The sequence below is a fragment of the Manis pentadactyla genome, chromosome 12, assembly GCF_030020395.1.
Source record: "Manis pentadactyla isolate mManPen7 chromosome 12, mManPen7.hap1, whole genome shotgun sequence".
In the NCBI taxonomy this organism is placed as follows: Eukaryota; Metazoa; Chordata; class Mammalia; order Pholidota; family Manidae; genus Manis; species Manis pentadactyla.
In genome coordinates this window covers 84,322,643-84,342,719 of record NC_080030.1, presented here as the reverse complement: position 1 = coordinate 84,342,719, position 20,077 = coordinate 84,322,643, and the positions used below count along the sequence as shown (strand labels likewise).

The 20,077-nt window shown below is 44.2% G+C and overlaps 1 protein-coding gene and 1 long non-coding RNA gene across 4 annotated transcripts in view; one reads left to right on the top strand and one right to left on the bottom strand.

Annotated features, from left to right (window-relative positions):
• Positions 1-2,230: 2,230 nt before the first annotated feature.
• On the bottom strand, positions 2,231-13,167 carry LOC130679847 (uncharacterized). Its single transcript, XR_008992807.1, has 2 exons — positions 12,928-13,167; positions 2,231-2,491 (listed from the first exon to the last, which is right to left on the bottom strand). It is a non-coding gene; the product is annotated as an uncharacterized LOC130679847 (long non-coding RNA).
• Positions 13,168-13,508: 341 nt separating this feature from the next.
• The window catches only part of LOC118913770 (melanocortin-2 receptor accessory protein 2), a 38,003-nt gene continuing 31,434 nt past the window's right edge, over positions 13,509-20,077 (top strand). The window contains exon 1 of one of the 3 annotated variants that reach the window (XM_057489369.1): positions 13,509-13,615. The gene's annotated coding sequence lies outside the window, so the exon portion shown is untranslated. Of the gene's footprint in view, positions 13,616-13,689; positions 14,011-20,077 lie in introns of those variants that run through there. The other 2 variants (XM_057489370.1, XM_057489367.1) reach the window with 2 other exon arrangements.

Below are 20,077 nucleotides of genomic sequence, written 5' to 3'. Positions count from 1 at the left end.
CCGGTAGCACTGCCTGTGAGAAGGAAGCAGCCACGCTCTAGAAAATGCCATCAGCCACAGAGAAGACCCCCAGCGTGAGCCCCAGGGAGCAGGCGCTCTGCCTCCTGGGAGGAGGTCTGGTTGCATGGAAAGCTTCACTGAGGCCAGACCTACTCCAATCTTGCACTGATGCTGGTTTGAAGCAGGCCATCCTTGATTCCCCTTTTTACGTGACTCAGCAGTTGAAGCAAAATTAGTTGTTACCTGTGAGGTTTGGATGACTGATGCTTTGTCATGAAAGGAGCGTAAACAAATTCAATACCTTGCCCATAGTACAAAACTATTGACTTTTACATTCAAACACAAAAGTCTAGACTCCAAATCTTGTCTTTTCTCCTCAAGGGAAGACTGTGGCCATGTGATTTAGCTTATCATGCATAACCAAGAGCTCCAGGGGCTGCTCTGCTGTGAATACTTACTGTGTAACAGCCCCCATTCTGAGCACTTCCTGTTGGTGATCTCATTCTAGTTGTGACAACCCTGGAGACCGCGTTTACCCTACTCCCACCTGGGGAGCCTGAGGCAGGGAACCAGCTAGTGGCAGAGCAGACGGAAACCTGGATCTGTGCAGCGCTCACTCTGCACTCCCTCTCCCTTCCATCGCGTCTCCTTCCCCGCTTGCATCTCACAGAGCAACTTCATTCCATTAATTGATTAAATTTTTTTTTTTTACAAATGAACAGGGTAAACAATTGCTTTGCCAGGGCAGATGCATGACTTTAAAGCTCTTTTCAGGATTGAACTGCAGGTTTTCCATCTATATAAATAGATGTGAGTTTTAAATTATCTCCACAGGATTCCTTTTCCCTTCCACTCATTAGTCCCTCTGTTACATGTAATATATAAATGTATTGCAGGCACACCTCGTTTATTGCACTTCTCTTTATTGCACTTCACAGATATTGCATTGTTTACAAACTGAAGGTTTGTGGCTACCCTGTATTGAGCAAGTGTATCAGCACCATTTTTCCAACAACATTTGCTCACACAGTGTCTCTGTGTCAAATTTGGTAATCTTTGCAATATTTCAAATCTTTTCTAATCTTTTATTGTTATATTTGTTAAGGTGATCTTTGATCAGTTATCTTTGATGCTCTGCTGTAATAGCCTTCGGGTGCCACAGCCTACACCCACATGAGAAGGCAGACCTGCCTGGTGAATGCGTGCTCTCTGGCCGCTCCTCCAGCTGTCTGTCTCCCTGACTCTCTCCCTCACCTCAGACTCCCTTTTGCGTGAGACACAATACTGAAATTAGGCCAATTAATAAACCTACAGCGCCCTCTAAGTGTTCACGTGAACGGAAGAGTCCCATGTCTCTCACTTTAAATCAAAGCTTGAAATACTTAAGCATAGCGAGGAAGGCATGTTGAAAGCTGAGATAAGCAGAAAGCTGGACCTCTTGTGCCAAGTGGTTAGCCAAGCTTTGAATATAAAGGACAATTTCTTGAAGGAAATGAAAAGTACTTCTCCAGTGAACACACAAATAAGGAAGTGAAACAGCCTTATTATTGTTATGGAGTCCAGACAGAAGATCAAACCAGTCACAACATTCCCTTCGATGAAAGCCTCACCCAGATCACGGCCCTAACTCTGCAATTCTGTAAAAGCTGAGAGAGGTGAGGAAGCTGCAGAAGAAAAGTTTGAAGCTAGCAGAGGTTGGTTCATGAGGTTTAAGGAAGGAAATTACAACATCGAGTGCAAGGTGAAGCAGCAAGCTGTCCAGAAGATCTGGCTAAGATGCTTCATGACGCTAAGCAGGAGATTTTCAATGTGAATGAAACAGCCTTGTAGTGGAAGAAGATGCCACCCAGGACTTTCATAGCTGGAGAGAAGTCAATGCCTGGCTTCAAAGCTTCAAAGGACAGGCTGACGCTCTTGTTAGGGGTTAAAGCAACTGGTCAATTTAAATTGAAATCAATGCTGTTTACCATTCTGAAAATCCTAGGGCCCTTAAAACTTATGCTAAATCTATTTTTCCTAGCTCTATAAAAGAAACAGCAAAGCCTGGATGACAGCACATCTGTTTACAAAACCCATTGTTGAGACCTGCTCAGAAATAAAAAAAAGATTCCTTTCAGAATATGACTGCTCACTTACAATGCACCCGGCCACCCAAAAGCTCTGCTGGAGGTGTACAATGTGACTAATATTGCTTTCAATCCTGCTAATACAGCAATGGATCAAGGAATCATTTTGAGTTTAAAGCCTTATTATTTAAGAAACATATTTCCAGGGACTGCAGGTACCATAGATAGTGATTCCTCTGATGGATCTGAGCAAAGTCAATTGAAAATCTCTGGAAAGGATTCTTAACTACAGATGCCATTAATAACATTCATGATTCATGGGAGGAGTATCAATATTCACAGGAGTCTGGAGGAAGTTGAGTCCAACCCTCATAGATGATTTTTGAGGGGTTCAAGCTTCAGTAGAGGATATCATTGCCGATGTGCTGTAAAGAGCAAGAGAACTAGAATTAGAAGTGGAGTCTGAAGATGAGACTGAATTGCTTCAAACTCATGATAAAACTTGAACTGATGAGACGTTGCTTAGTATGGATAAGCAGAGAGTGGTTTCTTGAGATGGAATCTACTTCTAACAAAGATGCTGTGAAGATTATTGAAATGACAGCAGGATTTAGAATATTACATAGACTAAGTTAATATTACATAGACTAAGCTAATATTATATAGACCAATACTAGAATAGTACATGAACTAAGCTGATAAGGTCAGGCTTTGAGAGGATTGTCTCCAGTTTTGAAAGAAGTCTGCTGTGGGTGAAACGCTATTGAACATCATCACAGGCTACAGAGAAATTGTTAATCGATGCAGCAAATTTCATTGTCTGATCTTAAGAAATTACCACACACCCCCACCCTCAGCACCCACCAATTTATCAGTCAGCAGCCATCAAGACTGAGGCAACACCCTCCACCAGCAAAAAGATTATGACTCACTGAAAGCTCAGATGGTGGTTAGCAGTTTTTAGCACTGAAGTATTTTGGTATTTTTTGGGTATGTACTTATTTTTAGATATAATCTACATTTTTAATGTGTAAATGTGTATTTTAAATTTATAAATATACATAATTGTACATTTAATAGACTACAGTACAGTGTTAAGATAACTTTTATATGTACTGGGAGTAAAAATTTCATTTGACTCATTTTATTGCAGCCTAAAACCAAATGCATATATCCAAGTATGACTGCATATATATTTATAAATAATTGTAATATATGTATGTTATGTATGTGTGTGTACATATGTATATGTACATAGCCTCTTCTACTTTAGGTGGAATATGGCTTTGTTCTCAATTAATGGGAACTTGAAACGGGAGCATGCTGCTATCTTCTCATCCACTTCTCCCTCCAAACAAAGACCTGCTAGAAACCTGCCATGGAAAGATGTATTTACTTTTCCCAATTTCCAGCAGCAGAGAATGCCTATGATGTTGCAAGAGTCTATTTCTGGGTAAATGCAATCTAATGATTGTAATGAAGAATGCACTTAAAATACTGGAAAACTAAAGGCCAGAATTTAATTAAGCAGAACATACTGAAATGCATTGAAAATCATGCAACTCTCAAAATAACCAATGCTTTAAAATAGAGATTAAGTCACCCCTGTTTTTCCAAGGCATCCATCCTACATATTTTATAGGCACAGATCCTTATCTTACCCTTCTAGTTTCTCCTAAGTCATATGAAATGTCCTAGTTTCCATTTCTCAGGTACCATAAATTCACAAAAACATCACACTTTAAGAAACAGAATATAAGAATAGCATTTGATACTTATGAGGTACAGACGTCCATTAACAGACACTGATAATGCACACGCTATGGGCCAGGCATGTAGTTTTAAAAAATGAATAAAGTATAACATTGTCCTCTGAGAACTCATAGCTTAGAAATTAAAATATATTAGGTTGTAATGAGCACTGCTTCTGAGGTTTAATCCCTTTGCTACATTTAGAATACTGTAATTTTTAGGGACTTCAGTACATGTTGCTGACTCTCGAAGTGTAAGGTGGGACTCTAGGACCCTGGCTCCTCTCCACAAGCAGGCGCAACCTGGCAGTGCTTAGAGTGCTGGGCCATTCTTTCCCACATCAGTCCATGTGTGCAGTGGGGCACGTCCTTAGCTTTCTTGTGCAAAAGCAGGGAGAATCCTTGCTCTGTTCACCTCATCCAGTCTTCATGAGGTCAAGTAAGAGAATACAGGCAAAGACATTTTGAAAACTCTGCCAGGTAATTATAAGCTTCATGAAGGCACACATTTTTAATTTTTACCTGTTTTGTTCATTTTTATATCTCAACAAAGCATGAATCATGATATACGCACAATGCGCATTTATTGAATGAATGCAGATCATTATAAAAGAACTCCGCTTTTCACTTTAAGCCATTCAAAGTTATGGTAATTGATTTTTTTCTATTTTACATAAGGAAACATCTCATTTTGTGTAACTTCTAGAGTTAGTGCTCCCCAGGGCTGGAAGAGGTCCTGCAGAGCGCCCTGTGCAGCCTTGTAGGGCGACTCAGTCCTCCCCAGGAGCTTGTCCAGCCTGCTCCAGATCATAGGCACCCAGAGGCTCTCTAAAGGCTGCTTGGCAAGAAGTTCACCTCACTCAGCTGAAATCTGCCTCCACCTGAGGCCCCAGAACAATTCTCCACCTTCAAATATTTCAAGACAGTTATCACCTCTCTATGCCCTCAGATTTCTCATGTCCAGGCTCAATGGAATGTTTTCTCATTTATAAGCTTAGGGTACTCAGCCCTTGGCATGTCATAAGGTAATGCTCTGAATATTATTGGCTTCTACTCTTAAGATAATCATAAAATTGCAATGGATTTAAATTGTGTGTGTGTGTATAAACGTAAGCTATGGAGAAGACTGGGGGGGGAAGATGGTGAAGGATGATGGGACTGTGGCTTAGAGGCGGGAGGCAGCCTCCCCCAGGTAAATTCATCAGAAGCCCAACTCCCTGATGCTCCTGGGAGCTGAGGGAGAGACCAGGAGGGTGCGGGATGCAGAGGACAGGCTCTGGACCAGCAGAGCTGAGGGGCCTGCAGGAATTCAGGGAGGGCAGGTGGTGGTGGGCTCCCACTGAAGCAGGTGGCATTTCAGGGCCTGCAGCTGGGTTAGTGTGTGTTCTGTGGTGGCAGAGATACACTGGCTCAGTCGTGAACTGAAGCCAGAGAATGAAATCCTGTGTGTAAACATGGCAAGTACGAAATTCCCCTGTAGCAAAGGGACCAGGGGAAGCCCTGCAGGGCTGTAAGGCCTCATCTTGCTCTCACTGGTAGGTGGGCATGCAGACGGAGGCAGGAGTGCGCATGGGCAACCCGCACGGCCGTAACCTCCCATATCAGAGCTAGAGTCCATGTTTTCCTATTTTGGAGTGATTCCTGTAAGCCTTCTGTCGTTGTGTTGTGATACAGTTGAAGGAATAACAGCAGCGGGATCCAGGACAAGCCGGGCTCTGTTTCCCATTTGCTGTCAGAGCAGATGAGCCCAGAGCCAATGACCTGAAACTTCCTCACGATCATGTGATAGTGAACAAATAACAAGCCACCAGAAATTCACTCCAAAATGCACAATTTAATTTTGAGAAAAAGAAATATGTGAGTGTTAGAGCCTACAACCACACGTCAGCACCATAGGGCTGTGATTTCTCCCTGGTGCACTGTGTCTCTGGGAGTGTAAAACGTGTTCAAGCTGACATTTCAGAGTGGCTCACGGCTCCTTCTTCCTGAATGAATACCAAACATGAAATAAAATACAGGAGATGTTTTGTCTGCCTGGTGCCACGCTCTGTGGGTGGAAGTCTGCGTAGTTCTGCCAGAGGAACAATAAGATTAACAGCAAGAGGGAAGCTCCAAGCAAATGCTCCAGCCTGGAAGGGAAAAATGGGATGGAGATAATGAGGGGGGCCCTGTGCGTGCACATGTGTGTGTATGGCATTCCCTGGTGCGTGCTTGCTGCATGGAATAAAAGGAGAGCAGTTTACATGTACTCAGTAATGATCATGCTAATTTGCAAAACAGCATAAAGCCAAGGCAAGGCACTGACACACAATTTATGCGAAAAGTAAGAAAGGTTGCAATTCTCAAGTCTTCTAGGAAAATAGGTAGAGAGCTGCTACTATTATTGATGTAGGAAAAATTGATGATTAGAGCATGACTAATTGCAGCCTGTTCTCCTCACATCTTAGGAGCTGCGGAATTTCCAAACACTCACACTATTTTCTAAAACTTTATTGAGCAACTATATCACTGAAGCAAGTTGTGTTTGTGCATCCTTGGATGACGTTGCATGGTGCATTACCTCTGTGTGTGTGTGTGTGTGTGTGTGTATGTGTGATTTTTGCCTTCAATTTGGATCAATGATAGATTATCCTATTCTTTAAAGAAAACAGTTGAGTTGGGTAACATGCAGTATCATATATATATATATATTTTTTAATTAAAGTATCACTGATATAAAATCTTACATTGATTTCAAATACACAACACAGTGGTTCAGCATTTACCCATATTATCAAGTCCTCACTCCCTCCAGTGTGGTCACTGTCCAGAAATGTAGTGAGATGTTACAGAATCACTAGCTGTATTCTCTGTGCTGTCTTACCATGCCTGTGACCAACCTATATTGTGATTGAGAATTATTGTGCCCTTTAGTCCCATTTTGAGTTTACGTTTGTGTATGGAGTTAGACAATAATCCAGTTTCATTGTCTTGCTTGCAGCTGTCCAGTTCTGCCAAGACCAGTTGTTGAACAGGCCATCTTTTTCCCACTGTATATTCATGGTTCCTTTATCATCTATTAATTGACCACATGTGCATGGTTTTATATCTTGGCTCTCTATTCTGTCCATTGATCTATAGGTCTGTTCTTGTGCTAGTATCAAATTATTTTGATTACTATGGCTTTATAGTAGAGCTTGAAGTCAGGGAGCATAATCCCTCCAGCTTTGTTCTTCTTTCTCAAGATTGCTTTTGTTACTTGAGGTCTTTTGTGGTTCCTTATGAATTTTAGAACTATTTGTTCTAGTTCATTGAAGAATGCTTTGCTATTTTGGTAGGGATTGCTTTGAATCTGTAAATTGCTTTGGGCAGGATGACCATTTTGACAAGATTAATTCTTCCTATTCATGAGCACAGAATACATTTCCATTTATTGGTGTCCTCTTTAATTTCTCTCATGAGTGTCTTACAGTTTCCAAAGTAAAGGTCTTTCACCTCCTTGGTTAGGTTTACTCCTAGCTATTTTATTCTTTTTGGTGCAGTTGTAAATGGAATTGTTTTTCTGATTTCTCTTTCTGCTAGTTCATTGTTAGTATATAGGAATGCAACAGATTTCTGTTTATTAATTTTGTACCCTGCAACTTTGATGAATTCAGTTATTAGTTCTAATAGTTTTTCAGTGGAGTCTTTAGGGTTTTCTATCTATAATACCATGTTATCTGCAAATAATGACAGTTCAGCTTCTTCCTTACCAATTTGGATGCCTTTTATCTCTTTTCACGTTGTCTGCTGTGGCTTGGACCTCCAGTACTACGTGAAATAAAAGTCGTGAGAGTGGAAATCCTTGTCTTGATCCTGACCTTAGAGGAGGAGCTTTTAGTTTTTCACCATTGAGTACGATGTTAGCTGTGGGTTTGTCATATATGGCCTTTATTATGTTGATGTATTTACCCTCTATACACATTTTGTTAAGAGCTTTTATCATGAATGGATGTTGAATATTGTCAAGTGCTTTTTCAGCATCTATTTAGATGATTATGTGATTTTTGTCTTTCTTTTTGTTGATGTGATGTATGATATTGATTGATTTACAAATATTATACCATCCTTGCATCCCTGGAATAAATCCCACTTGGTCATGACGGATGATCTTTTTGATGTATTTTTTAATTCAGTTTGCTAATATTTTGTTGAGGAGTTTTGCATCTGTGTTCATCAGGATATTGGTCTATAATTTTCTTTTTTTTATGGTGTCTTTGTCTGGCTTTGGTATTAGAGTGATGCTGGCCTCCTAGAATGAGTTCGGAAGTATTTCCTCCTCTTCTACTTTTTTGAATACTTTAAGACAGATAGGTATTAGTGCTTCTTTAAATATTTGGTGTAATTCAGCTGTGAAGCCATCTAGGCCTGGAGTTTTGTTTTTAGGTAGTTTTTTCATTACCAATAGTGTCATATATTTTGACATCTGAAAACATTGTCAGTTTTTCTTTCTCATCTTTTTCGTCATTTGGTCCTTGACTCATTATTGGGCTCTCTAAAGTGCTGCCAAGTTTTCTCTACCTAGACAGATTAGCTGTTAGGGACGCATCCTTTCCTGAGACAGGTCCGGATTCTCACTGCCTCCTGCTGGGTCCGACAGCGTGGGCCCGAGTCACCTGCAAAATGAAAGGAGCTGTCCAAGGTTTTGGGGCAGCACTGAGCCCCTGCCTCCTGATCCTGAAGGCTGCCAGCTGGGCCCGCTGCCAGCAGGCCATGCCACAGCCCACATCCCCTGCTCATTCTCCGCTTCCTTCTCCTACCTCTTCTCCTCCCTGGCCACTGATTCTCCTAATGCCTCCAGGGTTCAACCCCGTTCATTCTGTTTCTAAATCTTTCTTTGTTACTCAAACACTTGGGAATATCCTGGCTGTGCTTCACTGTTGTCTTTTTCCGTGATAAATTCCTTAACTAGATGGTGTCATCTTGAACAGCTAGAAGGGAATATTTCCTTTGTTTTCTTATGGATCCACACAACCCTTCCCAAAAGTCCCTCATCCCCAGAAGGGTCCAGGACAAAGCCACTCACCATTGATTGAATAAATGATCGGATTTCCCAAAGAATGATTCAGATAAATTTCTTTTTTTTTTTGCCTTCAGTCATTATGCTGATTTTTTTTCTCACTCTAACCTATAGCATTTTATTTCATCAATTATTTCTTCTTCTAACTCTCTCAAACTCCTCTCCTCCTAATGAGTCCTTGTTCTCAATCTATAAACATGTTTAAGTGTCTTTCATCTGAAACAAAGAAATGACTGAAGATAAAAACACACACAGCCTTTCACCTGACCCTGCATTTCATTCGCTCACCATACGTCACTGTGCCTGCTTGTGTGCCGGTCACTACGGCTGCTGCCAGATGGAGACAGAGTGCTTGCCGACCTCACCAAGCCTGACAGGGACTCAGCTGACAAACCAGACACACTCCGGCTGCATCTCTGTTTTTCAAGGCTGGGCCCTTTGGTGCCTTTGCTGGAAGGCCTTCCCTTGTCCTTTCCTCCAGGCTGGTGCAGCCTTAGTGACTGAATGGGAGCTGGATTTCAGTCCCTGGACCCTGGGCTTCCACAGGCCTGCACAAAGGCCAGCAGTCCCACCCACTTCCCCTCCCCAGCCTCTTTGGACAGCAGCCTGTGATCACAGTCCGGACTCCTTCCCAGCAGTTATCTGGCCTCGGCTCCCACTGCATGACCTCCGTGCAAAGACCCACAGGCATCAGTTCTTCCTCACATGGTCTTGGGCTTCGACACTGCTGCCCGTTTCCCGTCAGGTTCCACCTTCTCCTGTGCACTTCCTGTTTCTCTGGCTGTTCTTTCTCTCTTCCTTCCAGGTTTGTGTTCTGAACTTCGGACATTAGCCATCTTTACTTTTGCCTTTTCACTTTATGTTCCCAGGGAGTGATCTCACCCATTCACACAGCTTTAGCCAGTTTTCCAGGGACAGATCCCAAATTTTCTACAGATTGCCACTCCTGTATTCTCAAGACCTGGCTTCATGGGCATGCAGTCAGTGCAGTGGCTCAGGACTTCATGCCTAGGAGAACTCTCATTTGAGATTTAATGCTGTGTGGTCCCCATAGTGAATTTATTAAAATTTTTATTTTTGAATTTTGAATTGACATTTTATAAATCTGAGTTTTCTAGGGCTGCCATAACAAAGTATCACAAACTAGATGGCTTAAACAACGGAAATTTATTTTCCTACCATTCTAGAGACTGGAATCCAAGATCCAGGTGCCAGCAGGGTTAACCCCTGTACAGCCTCTCCATGGATTGTGGATTACTCTCTGGGCGTCTCTTCATGTGCTCAGCCCTATGTGCGCACAAGTCTGTGTGTGTCTTTATCTCCTCCTCTCATAAGGACATGGGGCCTCATAAGGAGGCCCTATCTCCAAAGAGACACATTCTGAGGTACTAGGAGTTAGAGCTCCAACATAGGAAGGTGTGGGGACACAATTCAGCCCATAACAGTAAAGGAAGTCTTTGAACAATGGGGCATGCACTGAGGGCTTAGCATCTTGGCTCACTCTGCTGTCTCCCTAGAGAATGTTCTCATCTGCCAGCTCCCCACCTTGTGGACTGTCAGCTGCCCAGCTACTCCATTGTTCTGCCCTCAAGGGGTGAAGATGCAGGTCCTGAGAGAATCAGGGTCTAGCTATCCCTGCCCAGGGCTGGCCGTGCCACTGCACGTTTGAAGGTGTTTGGCAGGGGTGAGCCTTGCACCTAGCACCAGTCCAGGTTGCAGCACATCCTGGCTGATGTTTCACCTGGCCCATGGATTGGGCAGCAGGCCATGGCAAGGGAAACTGACTTCTGCCCCTCCTGGCCTTGGGTCAGTTAGCTCCTCTGGGAATTTGACTAAAGCTATCAAACCTGTCCCCTGAAAAGTTCACGTATGTAGATGTGATTTCATACATTTTCAAGGTGTAACGGACTCCGTGAAGCTGACCCATGGGTGCCTTGTGGTTTGGCTCTGCTTCCCTTTCCAGCCTCATCTCTGGGCCACTGTCATCACACTGTGGCCCACATGAATCACAGCTGGCATTCTTAATGCATTCCATGCTTCCACATTTTTGTAAATGTTGTTCACTTTGCCTACCATATACCTTTCTTGATTATCATTATAGCAAGCTACTCTGTATCCTTCAAAATTAAAATTACATTCTAGCTTCTCAGAGAATCCTTACTGTTATTATATAAGGCAAAACAAAGTGTTTCTTTAGGGTCCCTATGTATTTCTTTTATAAAACATAAAACACTTAAGTCTGATTATTTCCTAATTTGCCTGTTCCTTCTACTAGATTGCAAGCAGTTTTGAGGGCAAAAACTGTATTTTTCTCCCCATTTTATTGAGACGTAATTGACATGAGTCACTTGGGTTAAGTTTAAGGCATTGCAGTATAATGGTTTGACTCACATATATTGTGAAATGATTACCACAAGCTTAGCGCCCATCATCCCATACAGGTACAATAAGAAGACAAAGAATGAAAAGAGGTTTTGCTTATGAGGAAAACTCATAGGATTAATTCTCATAACAACTTTCCTATATATCATACAATAATGTTTGCTATTGTTGTCATGTTGTACACTGCATCCCTAGAACTTCTGTGTTTTATAACTGGAAATTTGTATCTTTTGTCGACCCTCCTCCATTTCTCTAAGAACTGTGTTTTAATTGTTGCTATCTTCACAATGCCTGGCGCAGAGCTGAGTAACCGTAAGTATTTGCTGGATCTCAGATGAAGGCATGCATGATCGAGGGGGCAGCAGTGCTGTGGTTGAATGTGTGCACTTTGGAGTCGGTCTTGGGCTTAAATCTTGGCTCTGTCAATGACCAGTATTATGACCTGGGGAAATCACTCTTAAACCCCAGTTATTCAGTTTCAGAATTACCTCAAAGTAAACTGATGTCAATTTATACTGACATATATAGCTACGTATACATCAGTCCTATCACTAAATTTCTATGAGCTTGACTGGTATTTTGAATGAAAAGACAAAATTAAGGGACAATGAAGCTGTGTTTTATAGATTAATTTATTAATAACAACAATAACAAAATACTCATTAAGGTCCACTGGGTTCAAGGTATTATGCTAAGACCTGTGGAGAAATTAAGTATACTGCAGGCCATGGAGGAGTAGGAAGAGCCTGTTTTAGAGTTTACCCAGAAGACAGGTGCTATAAGAGAGGTATCAGATTTTAGAACAAAAGTTCTGCACTGGGTCAGTGCATAAGGCTTCCTGAAAAAAAGTGGCATTTGAGAAGAACCTTGAAGGAAAGGTGGGAAGGTCGGTGGCATGAGGGGAGGGAAGAAGCGAATGGATACAGCATGGGAAAGCAGAGGTACCTGCAGAGAAACGGGAGCTCTGCCACCTTACTGACCAAGCTGCTCCCAGGGGATGCTGCAGCTTCAGCTCCTGACACTGGTGGTTAGTGGCCTTTTCCACATAGTACAATGTGCCCTTGTTCTCTGCCTCATGAGCGGTTGGCACCCTACCCTGCAAAGGCCACGTGATCCTGACAGCTGAGTCAGGGACTGGCCTGTGGTGGCTGTGGCCTCTCAGCAGCAGTTGTGTTGCTTTGCTCTGACCAGCTTCCCCATGCCCCGCTGACGGCGTACGGGCTCTGCTACATGCACGATGGGTCGCATTCCTGTAAACAGGCATGTGCACCAGGAATCAATGTGGAGAATTAGGGAAGACCCAGTGAATTTCCTCACAGATGGTCCAATTGGGTCACTGAGAATTAAATTGCGTGTGGATGAGGCTGTGGAATAAACACACAGCTGTAAAGATGGCTTGCAAAGTATTTCATTTTGCATGCAGTGATTAAAGTAGCTGTTTAAAAAAAATCACTGAATCAGACGTCATTTCCAGGAATTCTTTCCAAGCACCAGGAGGCTGAGTTAATCATACTGCCCCCAGCCTGCATGCCTGCTGCTAATGCCGCATTTGCCCCACTGCAGTACCGTCCTGGTTGAACTATGCTTCTGGGGAGCTAGGCCTCCTGAGCTCGAAGGCAAGCTCCTTCCTTAACGGATCTGCGACCTTGGACAATCCTTTTAACCTAAGCTGCAGTTTCCTCACCCGTACCGTAGAAATAGTACTAATCCTGCCTGATAAAGTGCCTGCAAGTCGTGGAAGAACTGGCCCCTACAAGTAAGAACATTTCAGTGTCTGGAAGGCAGCAGTGCTTCCCCTCAGACGCCGCTTGACTTGCTCTCCCGTCTTCAGTCCCTTACTCAGTCCCTTCTTCGCTGCGGCGCCATCTCCAAACACCCCGCTGAAAACTGCACCCCCGCCAACATTCTCTGGGCCATCTGATTGTCCGTTAGCACCAGGAGGAGGAATCGAAATTGAGGTAGTGATTTTAGCGGCACGCGATGGAGGACCCGGCCTTACTGAACTTGACCCCAGAGCTTAGGATTTTGCCATCCCCGCGGCCCCCCTTCCTCTCGCCCAGCGCCCGCGCTCCTGCTGCTGGAGGTCGGTCTGGGGACCTGCTGCAGAGCCGGGAAGGGCAAACCATCCCCCCAAATTCCTTTCGCCTTTGCTCGGGCCGCTGGGGGCGGCGTGCGCAGGAGGCGCTACGCAGAGCTCGCCTCCGCCGGGCGCGGCGCTCTCGGCCCTGGGAGGCGCCGCGCGCCCGCGCCGCCCACCGCAGCCTCCTCTGCGAGGGTCGGGCGCGCGCGTCCCCGCCGCACCACAGCGCCGGGAGCCACCGGGCGGCAGCGGCGCCCGCGACCTCGGAGCCGCGGCCCCCGGGCCTGGACGGCGGCAGGTAAGGGCGGGAGCTCCGGCGGGGGCCGGCGGGCCGACCGCGCTGGGAGTGGCCTTTAACTTGGAGCTCGGGGGGTGGGAGGGGCCGGGGAAACGGGTTTGCCCCGGGGACGAGCGGGGCCCCGGGAAGAGCCTCCGAGGTTAAACCCTCCTCGCGGCCTCCTGGGTGCGCGTCCCGCGGCGGGGCGTCCGCGGGGCCGGGGCTCTGGGCTCTGTTCCCCTCTCCGCCCGGAGGCCCGGCTCGCACCTTCCCCGGCCCGCAAACTTTCCGCGCCTTGGCCGGCCGCCCGCCCGGTGCCCGGCCTCTGCGAGCCCGTCTGGGACCCCGCGCACCCGGGCGAAGCGCGCCGCGGGCTGCCCCGAGCGCCCCCTGCAGAATGAGCCCTGGTCTGGCAGGTAATTCATTGGGTTTGCGCGGGGGAGCTTGCGCGCAGGTCTTTCTGCTGAAGTATGTTTCGTTTTTTACCCCTTTTCCATTCTTTTTGTGTAAGTGGTTGAAGAAGACAGAGTCTCCTTATTGGAAACTTGTTTTGAGGCTTTGTGGTTTAGAAACTTGTTTTGAGGCTTTGTGGTTTCCGCAGTGCTTTAGATGACATGGGGAATCTCGGATAATAAATCTCTGGATTTAATCTGAAGACAAGGAAACAGTGGTGTGAAAGCAGCAGAGTGAGTTTGGGGCATGCCCTTGTCAGCCCAGGAAAAGAAGGGAACTCCTTTCAATAAACTAATTCTCATGTAAACCCCAGAGGTAAGTGGTAGTATTTCTAGTTTACACGTGAAGAAAATTAAGTGGAGATGTTAAATAAGTTTTCCCGCTGAAGCCACCAGTTACCAGTGGGGGTCAGGAAACCAGGAGTGTGAGGCTGGGGTGCTTCGGCTCATCTCCTGGCTCATATCACCAGGACGCAGGCTGGGAAGCGGCCCGGCCAGCAAGGAGCCGCCATGAGCAGGGGGCCCACGATAAGGAGATTTTTCTAGTTGGGAAGATCATCCAGCATTTAGGGGAGATGAGACAGTGTTAACAGGGGACAGGAGAAGACAGGGTTGCTCCCAGTTTCTGTCTTTCTTCTCAAAATGGAAAGGCCAGCCCACCCTTTTAAGAGGGTCTTAAAGCCCACACCTGCCCCACATTGCTCAGTGCGCAAACACAGGCATCCTAGAGCAGCGAGAGCAGTCGGTCACCTTTAAGCTGGCTTGACAGATGAAGACAGAGCCAGGACACTTATCAAAAGAGGGAAACACTGAATCCTGGCAACATTCCAGAACCAATTCTTTTTTTATTTTTATTTTTATTTTTTATTTATTTATTTATTTTTAAATAATTATTTTTTATTGAAGGGTAGTTGACACACAGTATTACATTACATGAGTTTCAAGTGTACAACACAGTGGTAGAACATTTATATACATAATTCTAGGTTCCAGCTATCACCCTACCAAGCTGTTACAATATCTTGACTATATTCCTTATGCTATACATTACATCCCGGTTACTAATTTATTTTACCATTGGAAGTCTGTCCTTTTTTTTTTTTTTTTTTTTTTTTTTTGTGAGGGCATCTCTCATATTTATTGATCAAATGGTTGTTAACGACAATAAAATTCTGTATAGGGGAGTCAATGCTCAATGCACAATCATTAATCCACCCCAAGACTAATTTTTGTCAGTCTCAATCTTCTGAGGCATAACAAAAAAGTTTTTACATGTAGAACAAATTCTTACATAGTGAATAAGTTACATAGTGAACAATACAAGGGCAGTCATCACAGAAACTTTCGGTTTTGCTCATGCATTATGAACTCTAAACAGTCAGTTCAAATATGAATACTCATTTGGTTTTTATACTTGATTTATATGTGGATACCACATTTCTCTCTTTATTATTATTATTTTTAATAAAATGCTGAAGTGGTAGGTAGATACAAGATAAAGGTAGAAAACATAGTTTAGTGTTGTAAGAGAGCACATGTAGATGATCAGGTGTGTGCCTGTAGACTATGTGTTAATCCAAGCTAGACCAGGGCAATAAAACATCCACGTATGCAGAAGATTTCTCTCAGAACGGGGGGGTGAGGTTCTAAGCCTCACCTCTGTTGATCCCCAATTTCTCACCTGATGGCCCCCCTGCGACTGTGCCTGTCTTAGGTTGTTCCTCCCTTGAGGAATCTTACCCGTCTCTGGCTAACCAGTCATCTTCCGGGGCCATACAGGGAAATGTGAAGTTGGTAAGTGAGAGAGAAGCCTTATTGTTTGAAAAAGTTAGCTTTTTACTTCTTTGCATATTTATGCCCTGTGGCTTCTATGCCCAGCATTTGTCTTGAGGTATCTTTACCACTTGGAAGAATTATGATACTCGGTAAATTTGATATGAGGCACGAATTCTATTTAAGGGTTGTAATTAGGAAGGAAGAAGAAAAGCTATAGAAGTAGCAGGCGGAAGAAAACATGGGAAGATTGATTATTTCTTTGATATATCTTCTTGTAGAGTAACTTCAGCATGTATAGGTTTTAAGCTACTACTTAAATTGCACACACACATTAACATAATAGGAGTATAGTTACATAACCAAAGCATATCTGTAATTACCAGCCATCTGCAGTGAAACCAAGAAAACCAGTTAGGCACCTTAGGCATTTGTGAAAACTTATCTATGATATGGTGGATATTGTCCAACTGAACTTGAACAGTCTGAGAGAAATCAGACAAATTAAAACAACCCATTCCTGGGGACTGTTCACATGCCATATGTTCTTTTATCAGTAAATAGTTTGTAGTTGTAAGACTTTGGAGTGCTACAATTTGCACTTCTCCAAATTCTTGGTTGAGTTCCAACAGTATAGATCCAGTCCAATTTTGTTGTTTTACTGTATGCACAGGCCAGCTTAGATATCTCCTTCCTCATTCCCATGGCAAGTCCAGGAACTGGTGGGATGAGTGCATCTACAGCTGTAGCAGTGCGTGGATCTTTGTTGGGGTTTTTTGATGACATTCTTCTGGCATGAGTCTTCCAGAGAGTGCAGATGTTGGAAGTTCTTTTTCATATCGTATCAGAACCAATTCTTAACAAAGCTCAAGACCTCCGAGGAAAGGATATACAGAAATAATTTATGCCAAACTGACTTCTCTCTCTCTTCTACAATCTACTGGGCATAGATTGGGCCATGCCATATCCTTAGTTTTCCAAATGTGGGTTATGCTCACTAGGAAAATGATATCAGTGTAGTGAGATGCACTATCATGTTTTAAAACTTGAAATTCACCAGAAGGGAAGAGAAAACATCAGAGAGCATCATATGTGGGGGGCTAAGTTTGTTTTACTTGTGTGTGTGTGTGGTGTGTTTTTCTGTTTATCCTGCTGCCTCTGCGTGGGTGTGCCTACTGTCCCTGACTGCCCCCTTTTACCCTCCCAGGTTAACCCCAGTCTGCCCACAGGGGAGGTCACCTTCTTTTACCTTGCAAATTATATCATCAGCGTGTTCTGGAAAATACAGCCTTCTTCCTCCACATTGCTCTAGGCCCCCAGAGGTACTTTGATCATCAGAATCCTTTATTTTTTTATCTTTTAGTGTTTTCATTGTGACAGTGACATGGCTTGGTGCTTTCTAATGCAGAGTCTCCTTCAGTCCTCATAGCTAGGTGGCTGTCACTCTTTACATCTTACAAACAAAGGTTGTCAAACTAGGGACCTACAAATAATTTAGTCACTGACATCCCACCACACAGTGGGCAATCTACAGTGTGTCTTGCCTTTGCAGAGTACAAAGTCCTGTGCTGTCTGTCAGGATAGGGCCTGGAAAGAGTGGACATACCCAAGGTTCTGTCCCTGTCCCTGTGCTCCCTGGTATCACTCATCAGGAGAAAGACAGGGTGGGGTACTTATCAGAGCTGTGGCAACTACAAATCTGGTAAGATCCTCTGAGACATTTTGTATCTAGATAAGAGATGATAATACTAGAATGTTGAGCTCACAGTGGGGTTGAAGGTCTACTTCTGCATTTAGGTTCAAAGAGTAAATTTAAAAAATAAGTGATGGAGTGGCCCTGCTGAACAAAAGTTCATGTGAAAGAAAAAACCTGGGAGTTTCAATGGCCCACCAAGCCCTGAATGGCCGGCCCCCACACACAAGTAAAACAAACTTAGTCCTGCACATACGATGCTCTCTGATGTTTTCTCTTCCCTTCTGCTGAATTTCAAGTTTAAAAAATGGTAGTGCATCTCACTAGTGTAAGGTAGCTGCCTAATAGCAAACTGGGGCTGCCTAGATAAAGACAGGCCTTTTTTTAAATAGACATTTGTGTGGAGCTTATTATGTACCAGGTGTAGGTGTGAGTGTTGCACAATTTTATCTCAATCCCTATAACAACTTCTATGAAGCAGGGACTATATTCCCATTTAACAGATGGAGAGGCTGAGGCACAGAGAGATTAAGTAGTTTGCCCAAGATTACATAGCCAGTAAGTAGCAGAGCTGGGATTAGAACCTGGGCCCTTAACCATTACCATCACCCCCACCCTGCAGCATTTGGATCAGAGTAGCCCAGGGTCCACTCTGCTCAGTGTCTGTTTCTGGTGATGATTTCTGGTGATGACTTTATAAAGGTCAAATTAACTTGCGGGTGTCTAGAGGAAGGTGACCTTGATGGTGAGGGTCTGAAGGCCACGTGAAGAACGGGGTGTGTTTAACCCGGCAACAGGAGCCCTGCCAGTTATGAGGCCGGGGCTCAGGTACCTGTGGATGAGGAAGTAGGTTCTTTTCCAGCGTCAGATCTAGTCAGTGCCAGGGGATCTTCCGTCAGGACTGGATCACCATTGGTGAGGGGGTGTTGAATTTTATGCCCCTGGATACATACACACACGCACACACATATACACATGTGAAACAGGGTACTAAATTAACATTTTGACTGAAGCACACATTCAAGTCATGTGACATTCTAAAGGCAACTGCTAGACCACCTAGGAGAATTTTAGTGTAGATATTTGAGATTTTGTAGACATTTGAGAACTGTTCCCTAATCACAAATCCCACAGGCCTCTTCCAGAATGTGAGGATTGAGAGGAGGGTTTGTGAAGGAGATTTCTTCAGGAAGATCTGTCACATCCGTCATCCCAAGCCTGGTGAGGGGGGCTGCTGAGGGGCTGCTGGCCCCGCTGTACCGGCGTTTCCTGCATTTGGGGCCCGTGTGGTGGTCTGGGCAACAAGATCACCCACCTTCTCAGAGTTCATTGGGGAAAGGGTGCCTGAGGATCTCCTGGGGACCCGGTGGGGTCACGTAGGGGAGAGGGCTGGCCTGGGGCCACTCTAGATCCAGCCCCAGAGTGATGGCACCCCAGTAGCTAGAGTTTCCAGCAATCTAACCGCTGATGTAGGCGTGAGCAGTTAGCTGAAGGAAAATTAGTATCAGTAAAGTATCCACAAACAGAGTGTATGAAGACAGTTAATATGGTTCTGCCCTCCTATTTTGATCTTGTGGGGTGAGAAACTGGCCAGCAGTTGGGCATAAAGTGCAGAGAGAAAAGAGGTCTGCTCTCCCCCAGTCTCTGCAGATGACCAGTGTTCAGCAGGACCTAGCTGGCACAGGTCAGGAAACTTAATGTTATGACCAGGCTGGAGTTTATTTTATTTCCAGGCTGTACATTTTAATTCTTTTGGGACTTTGAAGTTGTTGCCTGAGCAGAAAAGTCATGGGATCCACTCAGGTGTTCAGGGATCACTTGACAGGGAAGATGAATCCACAGAGTGCATTTTAAGGGATGGTGGAAGAGAAAAGTCAAATGGCCATTTGACCAGGTCCTGCAGTTGTGTCAGCTCAGAGTATGGATTGTATACCCTTGGGTTGAAAGAAGAAAGAGCAGTGGTTTCTTTGCTTGATGTTACATGCACCTCAGACAAAGGAAGACTGGGAGGTAGGAGCATTTAGAAAAGGAAAGAAAATATTTACTTGCCCAGGGTGCAGTGGAATCAGCCTTCAGAAGATTGGCTCATTGAATAAAATCACAATAAATACTTGAAGGAAAATAGTCCATGAAATTGCCAGAGTTCTCAAGTGTACATTAATGTGTTGTTCAGACTAATTTTGCTCATGATTATCTGTCTCACACAATTATCCTATTCCCCAAAGTCATGACTTATCTTCAGACGTTGTCATAGCAAACAATCAGGGGAAAAAAGTGTATTTTCTCAGCAAATCCAGCTTCTGGGACATGTTCAAGGTTTTATTATTTTTGGGACCAACTTCCAGACAGGACAGTCTTGGTATTTTTGGCTTATTTTGGGTAGAAAGTGATTTGTTTTTCTTGACGGGAGACTAAGAAGTGCTTAGCCCTACTGAAAAGGGGAAATATGCATTTTTGCTTCTCCTTCCATGCAAAAGTGATGCCTCAATCCAGTATGGTATTGCTGAGATGTGAAGTGAAAAAGCAGAAGTTGGGGATCTCTTTATGGGATGCTGAAGTTACAGA